Source organism: Sander lucioperca, chromosome 11 (genome assembly GCF_008315115.2).
Source record: "Sander lucioperca isolate FBNREF2018 chromosome 11, SLUC_FBN_1.2, whole genome shotgun sequence".
Classification (NCBI taxonomy): domain Eukaryota; kingdom Metazoa; phylum Chordata; class Actinopteri; order Perciformes; family Percidae; genus Sander; species Sander lucioperca.
The window spans coordinates 9,073,836-9,083,448 of record NC_050183.1 but is presented as its reverse complement, the minus strand read 5'-3'; the positions used below and the strand labels follow the sequence as shown (position 1 = coordinate 9,083,448).

Sequence of the window (9,613 nt, the reverse complement as noted above, 5' to 3'; positions counted from 1 at the left end):
ATACATCTTTAATTACAAACAAAGTAAAAGAAATATCATTTAAAATTCTTCACCATTTTTACCCCTGTAACAAGATCATCTCTAAATTTATCACTGCAGTAGACGAAAAAAAATGCAGCTTTTGCTTTATGGAAACAGAAACGTTAGGCTATTTATTCTATAGCTGTTCATAGCTCTTCTCTGTGAAGTGATATACAATGCTTCATTAATGGACAATTTGGCTCAAACATACATTTATCCAATTTTGATATCTTCTTTTACTTTTCTGACTCAAACTCCTCTGTACAATATATAGTCAACTTAATAATTCTGCTGGAAAATTCTTTATTCATAAATCAAAGTTTATGAAAAACAAACCCCTAAACTTGACTTAAAAAATTATATAGATTGTATTTCTGGATTAGAGGGTAAATCAGCATCAACATGTATGCAATGCTTATCTGATTTAACTTTATAATTAATTTAACTGATATTTACTGGTACTCTGGCTACGTACTTTTGTGGTTTATAATTTTTTACTGACTACTTGTTATATGATTGTTTTCCATCTGTCTGTATATCTATTGACTGATATGTATTACTTTTCTTATTTTTTTTACTTTCTTACTTATTTTTTTTATTCTTTACGAAAGCATGATCCGTAACAAAATGATTTGTGTTCTACAAGTTCAATTTCCTTTTTTGACAAATTGTAACAAATGCATATTAAAAGCGCAGCATGTCCGTCCCAAAATGGCGGCCGCGTCGACGTATCATTACGAGGAATAGCAGCGGCGAGGTGAATCATCTTGACGTAATTATACTCTTTGGTCAACACGGTGGATTTTGGATATTTTGTCAACAAACAGCTTCTCTTTCTGACAAAAGCAGGTAGGTAACGTAGGAAAAGAAGTTAATTTAACAAGGACATTCTTTTACGTTTGGCTAAAAGTTAGTGAAAATGTAGGATTACAAACAGCCGAACTGGATGCTGTGAATGGGAAGCTGACTTCAGCCGTGTAAATGACCATATATGAAAAAGGTAAGATAAGACCTCGCTTACAGATTTAAAATATCACATTCCAGTTAACTTATTACACACACAATATAATTGTCTAAATGCCACTAATCAATGGTGGTATGTGTTTAATGTGTTACACGTTTACAGTCGTCAAGCACGTGCACAGGCTTACAGCCGGCTAACTGCTAAGCTATTGCAGCTAACACAGCTAACGGCATGTAAACCGCTGCAGGATTTACCAAGAAAGCAACTACAGGAAGGAGAAACCGAGTGTTTTAGCCGAACGAGTGAGTATTGAAGAAGTTGAGCAGATAATTAGCAGCTAAAATAAAGAGAAGAACTGAACGAACTGAGAGCAGCAGCAGCTCTCAACATGCTACGACCGGAAATGAGACAATGAGACAATTACCTTACCGGAAGCCAAAAACCGTCATCTCATTGGCCCCTTGTCTCAACGTATTTATGGAGAGCGATACTCGGTTGTGATTGGGTAATTACAGCTTGAAGGTATAGAAATAGCCCGCCCCGCTGCCTCTACGCAGCTTCATATCTGCAGTGTTGACAACTTAGCTGGTTCGATTAGATTTTCTTTTGTTTATATATATATATATATACTCAGCAAAAAACGCTGGCCCCTTGGGATAGCTGCGCTACAATTTCTGTTTGCATTTCAAATCAAACCGTAGCCAAAAACTGTCAGGCATGGCCACAGTTGTTTGTGTTTATACCACTGAACCCTTCATGTGATGGTCTCTGGTTTGTGTTAGTGCCACTGAACCCTTCATGTGATGGTCTCTGGTTTTTGTTAGTACCACTGAACCCTTCATGTGATGGTCTCTGGTTTGTGTTAGTACCACTGAAAGTTTCATGTGATGGTCTCTGGTCTCTGGTTTGTGTTAGTGCCACTGAACCCTTCATGTGATGGTCTCTGGTTTGTGTTTGTGCCACTGAACCCTTCATGTGATGGTCTCTGGTTTGTGTTAGTACCACTGAACCCTTCATGTGATGGTCTCTGGTCTCTGGTTTGTGTTAGTACCACTGAACCCTTCATGTGATGGTCTCTGGTTTGTGTTAGTACCACTGAACCCTTCATGTGATGGTCTCTGGTTTGTGTTAGTACCACTGAACCCTTCATGTGATGGTCTCTGGTTTGTGTTAGTACCACTGAACCCTTCATGTGATGGTCTCTGGTTTGTGTTAGTACCACTGAACCCTTCATGTGATGGTCTCTGTCTTCCAGAGTGGACAAGCTGCTGGCTCGAGCAGCTCTGTGAGTAGCTGCTGGCTCCGCTGCCTCCTCACACCTACCAAGGTAAGATGAAAATATTACATCATCTTACATCTTTTTCTGCATTATGTATTTCTGTTCATGTGACTGCATGCCATTTGTTATTATCAAGCACTGAGCTGTAGGCGGTTTCTTGTATGAAAGGTGTTCTGCAAATAAAGTCTGTCATCATTGGTTGGTAACACTCCCCCGTCTGTCAACACGTGTTGATCCACATGAATGCTGATTATTGTATGAAAATAATTGCTACATGTATTTAAGATAAACCCAAGCGACCCACTTTCTCCTGCCGTTGCTCCTGATGCTGGCGACTCGGACTAACTCCTGCGCACTCGCTGATGTCTCCGTTTAACGGCTCATCCTCCCCTGAAACTGGAGCGGCAGAGGAAGCAGGAAGATCCTGAGGGGACGCCGTAGGAAGGTGCCACACAAAGTAAGATCCACAGGGCTCGACAGTAACTCTTTCAAACTGTTTGATTGGGTTTCATCTGATGACCATAGACTGCATTACGTGTAAAAGCACACCAGACGAACAGTGAAAAGCTGTTTTTATTGCTGGGTTTGTAGCATCCTCCTACTTGTATTTACATTTTATTTTTGTTAAAATCAATCAATCAATCAATCAACATTTATTTATATAGCACTTTACAGTAACCAACAGGTATCCAAAGTGCTTAACATCAGAATCAAGACTAAAACACACATCATGTAACATATCATACAATTAAAAGAATGACACATAGAAACAAAGTCAGAAGAGGTTGCATATAAATAGGAGAAGGAAATTGTCACACCACTACTATGTATTAAAAGCCTTTCTAAACAGATAAAAAGTGCTACATCTGTAGTCGTCCGAATTTCAGGAGGTAATTTGTTCCAGAGTCTCGGGGCAGCAACTGCAAAAGCCTGATCACCCCAACGTTTGTGCTTTGACCTTGGGACTTCTAAAACCAGCTGATTTGAGGACTGCAAAGACCGGTTGTGCTCACGCAGGGTTAAGATCTCAGACAAATACTCTGGGGCCAGGCCGTTTAAGGCCTTGAAAACAAACAATAAAATCTTAAAATTGATTCTAAAACGCACAGGGAGCCAATGAAGGGTGTAGAGCAGGGGTTCTCAATAGGTGAGGCGCGCCTCCCCTGGGGGGCGCCAAAGAGCTACAGGGGAGGCGTGACACGTGAAGAAAAAATAACTGTATGCAGCTCTATTGATATCTGTAATTGTGCGTGCGTGTATTAGCTTTAAAGTGCATCGTTTCCTTGTCCCAAGTCAACAGAAGTCAGCATTAAGGGAGGAGACAGGACCCAGCAAAAAAATATGAGGAAAGGAAATATGATCCTGAGTTAAAGTTAGGTTTCACCTGGTCGGGGTCCGAGGCTGCTCCTCTGCTGCGGTGTGACAGAGACCGGGAGAAATGGCGATCACGCGTTACGGTTGTCTGTGGAGAGCGAGTTCGCCCAGATCTCCACTAAGGCTATGAAAGTCCTAATCCCCTTCACCTCCACCTACTTGTGTGAGTGTGGGTTTTCCGCACTGACCCTGATTAAAAACAAATACAGATCAAGGCTGCAGGTGGAGGACGACTTGCGTTTATTTCTCTCTGCAGTGCAGCCCCGCATCCAACACCTCTGCGCATCAAAAGCGTGGCCTCATTGTTTCCACTGACAGACGCGGCATCAGCTGATTTTGCCGGGGCTTCAGCCCCGAATGTATTTTGAAAAGTTGACTGACAAATATGAAACCGGACGTCGCTTAGTGTCCACTCTCGCTGTAAAAAGCAGGGCAGGTTCAGGTTTATGGATGCGCTCTGCTGTCGACATGCTGCGGTAGATGTGTCCCGTTTGAGCTCCGTGTATTTCTGTCGTAGTTTTGGTTTTTCACCTCCGATGTAGAGCAGCGTTCAGCCACTTCCCTAAACTTTGTCTCATTCAGAGACCAGAGACCCAAACGGGGCTCTGAGTCTGTCAGGAGGTCTGAGATCTACCGTATCAGCAGAGAAATCACGTAATGCACAGCAGGCTATGGTGCAGGTGGATTATTTTCAGAAATATAGTGACTGTATTCTTGTAATAGCCTATTATAACTTTATTTTTCTCAAAATATCACAACTCCTCCAAATCTCAGAGAACACAGATGGGATGAGATATATTTGAATGTGAATGTGCACAAAGTTTTGGACATGAGCAGAAATCTTGCTCAAACATCTGAAATATTACAGTCCAGGAGTTTATTAATAAATTAAAATGAATAATGTATCATTGAGGTCATATGCACATTTAAGGAGGTTACTTCCCCAACAAAAGAAGCAAACGAGGAGGGAGGAGTAAATGATGCCTCTAGGCTACATGTGTGCTGACTCAGATATAATTAGAAAAGTCGATCTAAAGGAGAATAAATAGATAAAGCAATACAGAATGCCTCAGAGCCTTACTGCTAAATATTCCATAATGTTTTTAGATTTTGATTGTAATCTATGTTTCCCTTTACATAAAGATATTTCCAGCATATTGATTCAGAAAAAGGTAGAAATAGGTGCATACAAATTCACCAGAATGCAGGAAATGAAGTGTTTAATGCTCAAAATGTTCAGGGGGTTGACCCGCCCCCCCCCCATCATAACACATGTTAAGCATGTTTTGTTGACTTGTGGATAGGCCCACTGATGTTCAGTGATTTTAAAAGTAGCCTCAATTAGGCCTGCATGAAGTTAGAAATGATTTGCTGTTGCAAAGAATCGTTTATGAATGCACTTTTTAAAAAGTTGTGGAAATAAAATGTCTTCAAATACAATATAAAAAAATATTTACATTTTATCAGTTGTTATTGAAACGTATCATTGTCTGGGACACACAAAAGATGGCATTTACTGCAGAGGCGTGTGTGGGTTAGGGCAGGCGGACGGGATTTTGGGGAAGGGGGGGCTCGGCTGTCCTTACCTACTCTAAGGGGAGGCTCACATTCACCCAATTTGAAAACCCCTGGTGTAGAGAACAGGAGTGATGTGTGCGCGTCTAGATGTGTTAGTTAAAAAGCGAGCAGCAGCATTTTGTACAAGTTGAAGTCGTGAGATGGAGGTCTGATTCAGACTAAACATAGAGAGCATTACAGTAATCCAACCTTGAACTAATAAAAGCATGAATCGCCTTTTCTAGATCATGCCTGTTAAGGAAGGGTTTAACTTTAGCCAGGAGACGAAGCTGGAAAAAGCTCATTCTAACAACATTGCTGATTTGTTTATCAAATTTCTAGTTGCAATCAAAAGTAACCCCCAGATTTTTGACAGCTGGCTTAAGGTATTAAGCCAGGGCTCCCAAACTCACAGCTGGACAGTTATACAGGCATACCTGAAGTACTAAAGACGATACACTCAGTTTTAGCTTCATTCAAATGAAGAAAGTTTTGTGAAAGCCACAACTTAATATCATTAATACAGCTAAGCAGGGAGTCCAGTGCGACACTGTCATTCGGTTTCATAGGCAAATAAATTTGTAAATCATCTGCATAACAATGAAAAGACAGGTTATGTTTTCCTATAATAGCCCCTAAAGGCAACATATATAAGGAAAACAGAACTGGGCCAAGAATAGAACCCTGGGGTACCCCACAGGAGAGCGGAGCAGTTGACGAGGATAAGTCACCAATCATGACAAAGAAGCTTCTATTTGTCAAATAGGATCTAAACCATGTAAGTGCCGAGCCTCGGATGCTTACACACTGATCAAGGCGAGAGAGGAGGACTGCATTGTCCACTGTATCAAACGCCGCTGTGAGGTGATCTAAAACCAGATTGAAATTTTTCAAACACAAAGTTCAGTTGTAAAAAGGCTTGCAGCTGTATAAAAACAACTTTTTCCAAAACCTTTGACAGAAAAGGCAGATGTGAAACTGGTCTAAAATTGGACAATACTGTGGGGTCAAGCTGAGGCTTCTTAAGTAAGGGTCTGACCACAGCATGTTTAAAAGCAGCTGGGACAGAACCTAAGCTAAGACAGGAATTAAAAAAAGTAAGAAGACTTGACCCAACGGTGCTATTAAAAACCTCCTTCACTATCCTGGCAGGAACAATGTCTGAAGGACAGTTGGTCGGTTTCATGTGTTGCACTACCTCAGTTAGCAATGTCAGAGAAACTGGCTTAAATTCCCTAAACACAGCAGAGTGCGTAGGAGCAGCAGGTACAAACACAGTGACATTAGCACTGGCGTTTTGCCTGACAGAAGCAACTTTGTCACTAAAATAACAGAAAATTCTCACAAGTACTGTTTGAAACATCTGTCGGCACAGAGGTGCATGGATTCACAACAGTGTTTATCACATCGAATAACACTCTAGGTTCATGGCAACTGCTAGCTATGAGAGATGCTGCATCTTCGCCACCTTCACCGCCTTCTGGTATGCTGCTAGACTGTCCCTTAATAAACCCAGAGATACATGCAAATTGTCCTTCTTCCATCTTCGTTCAGCTTTTCTGCAGTGTTGCCTAGGGGGCCCTTGTGGTGTCATTTAGCCAGGGGTCCGCCTTAGGTTTAATAGTTTTAGTCCGAACAGGGGCAATGGAGTCTAAGATTTCAGTGCATGTGGAGTGGAACACAGAGAGAATGTTATCTGGGGAAGAGGGAGATACCAGACCATTCTTTGCATAAAACTGTGAGCCCACAAACGCAGAAGCAAACTCTCCAGCTGAAGGGGAGGTAATGCAGCGGCGCCTAGAAGTTGAGGATATAGGCCTACTAGCAGGTGGTGGAACACTGATCTCAAACCTGATGGGGAAGTGATCTGAAATACCAGTTTCTGTTATTTCACTGAGTGAAACTGAAAGCCCATATGAGATGATGAGATCCAGGGTGTGGCCAAGATGATGTGTCGGCCCTTCCGCACATTGATTAAGGCCAAATGAGTTCAAAAGAGTTTTAAAATCATGAGCAAGTGGGTTTGAGGGACAAGACACATGGATATTGAAGTCCCCACAAACCAGGAGCTAGTCGTATTTAGGAACAACATCAGCTAAAAACTCTGAAAACTCGCTCATAAAATCCTTGTTGAGTTTTGGTGGGCGATAAATAACTGCACACAACACAGGAGAATCCAGATCAGCCACAAACAGCTGAAGCTCGAAACTATTATAACAGGATGCAGGTAATAATCTGCATCTGTACTCGTCTTTGAAGAGAGTGGCCAGCCCACCACCTCGACCTGACACTCTGGGAGAGTTGAGGAAAGAACAGCTGGGGGGGGGGGAGCTCCGAGAAGGCGCTGTCATTACCTGGTTTCAGCCAGGTTTCTGTCAACAACAGAAAGTCCAGCGCATTTGTCGTAAAGAAGTCATTCAAAATAAAAGTCTTATTCGTGAGTGATCTAGTGTTGATCAGCGCCATGCGAATTGAGTGTCTTTCAGTCTGTTGGGAAGCACGATTGATCGGGCGGAGATTCCCATGCTCACAGCCTCGCTTTGAGCGCTTCCTGTTCCAGCAGCGGGGAGATGGGCACTCGGAGTCGGGTACAGTCGACCAGAGCCACCGGTAACTGTGTACCAGAGAACGCCGCGGAAAACCCAACACAAGGATAGCCCAGATCGCTGGTGGAGGATGATGCCAGGTACGCTCTGAGCCGGACACGTACTCCTCCTCTCTTACCGCGTCTCCTGCGGCGATTGTTGCGGAGCGGCAGGCAGGGCTGACGCCGTAGATAGGCCGGTGTGGACGCCAGGAAAGGAGGCGGCGTAGATTGACCATCAGCGCCGTAGATCGGCACTTTCTCCACAGAATAATATATACTTAAAAGAGTCAGGCGATCATACACCAGCAGAGGTGACACATTTCGAATGACAAACAGTAGACAGAGGCAAATATACAATAATTCCAACACAGGTAAGCGGCGAGACACACACAGCGGCGCCGTCTTTCCTTCCAAGGTTAGGGACAATCCCTCCATATAGCAAAATAACAATGAGGTGCTGCGTTATTGTAAGTGAGGGTGTTGGCAGTTTGATTTTGAGAGTTTGTGTTTTTATTTCTTGTTTCCCTCCCTCCTCACAGGGTGGGGGACGATAGTGCCTCCCGTAAACGGACACAGCTGCATCCTCACACCTGCCAAGGTAACAACACACCTTCACTCCTTCCTGGCTCTTTCCTCTCTCTCCTGCATCGCTTTCTGTCAAATGTCAAAACAAGATTCTGATTTTAAAGGAACACGCCGACTTATTGGGACTTTGTCTTATTCACCGTATCCCCCAGAGTTAGATATGTCCATATATACCCTTCTCATCTCCGTGCGTGTGGTAACTCTGTCTGACGCACCCACCGCTAGCCTAGCTTAGCACAGCTCCTGGAGGTAACCAGCTCCATCTAGCCTACTGCTCCCAATAAGTGACAAAATAACGCCAACATGTTCCTATTTACATGTTGTGATTTGTATAGTCACAGCATGTACAATTAACAAGGTCACATGAGACACAGCCATCTTCTAATCATCTTCTAAGAGCAGAGAGTAACAACGGTGCTTTTCAGGTGTTGCGCTAATCATGGAGATGTATGTATGTATGTAGGCCTGTCATGATAACAAATTTTGCTGGACGATAAATTGTCAATAATGTCGTTCGGAGACCATTTTCATCTAATATAATAATGGCATAATAACGCAGGTACACCTTTTCAAAGATCAATAAACTTTTATTTCTTAAAAATATTTAACACTTCATTTTTATTTATCATGCGATTAATTGATCTATTGTGTATTGCGACTGGCCTATATGTATGGACTTATCTAACTCTGGGGGATACGGTGAATAAGACAAAAGTCCCAAGAAGTCGGCATGTTCCTTTTAAATACAAACAAATCAGTAAATGCTAACATGTATAATCATTCTAAAACTCGTGTGTGTGTGTGTGTGTGTGTGTGTAAATGTTGAAGCATATTCACACACACATATATAAAAACAAATCAACTTAAAAAACTGGAACATTTATTTTCAAAAGAAGTCTATTTTATTTGGTTATCTCTGTTAAGTTGAAACACTACGTCTTGTGCGCAACACAACATTTCAGCTGATGTGCGACAGCTTTCCACACACGTGCCCTTGTCGTGAAAAGATGCAGGCAACGCAGTTTTCTGTTCATGTTAACGCTGCGTGTTAAAATCCGTTCTCTACCGGACGGAATAGCAACGCCCTTAATACCCTTAATACCATTTTCTCATCTGTTTTTTCTATTTCTTTTAACAGCAATTTACTGGTGAAAGAAGTAATTATTGTTAGAAGTTATTGTTAGTACATTTTTTAATATTCCTTTAAATTCCTCCTTTTACAAAACAAACTTTATTCTTAATCGTC

General features: G+C 42.1%; 2 long non-coding RNA genes across 2 annotated transcripts; one reads left to right on the top strand and one right to left on the bottom strand.

Annotated features, from left to right (window-relative positions):
* The first annotated feature begins 777 nt into the window (after nt 1-777).
* On the top strand, nt 778-8,445 carry LOC116038260. Its single transcript, XR_004898863.1, has 4 exons — nt 778-870; nt 2,241-2,312; nt 2,550-2,721; nt 8,322-8,445. It is a non-coding gene; the product is annotated as an uncharacterized LOC116038260 (long non-coding RNA).
* Nucleotides 3,218-9,329, bottom strand: LOC116038261. The gene is made up of 3 exons (XR_004102074.1): nt 9,318-9,329; nt 4,302-4,307; nt 3,218-3,326 (listed from the first exon to the last, which is right to left on the bottom strand). It is a non-coding gene; the product is annotated as an uncharacterized LOC116038261 (long non-coding RNA).
* Nucleotides 9,330-9,613: the final 284 nt, after the last annotated feature.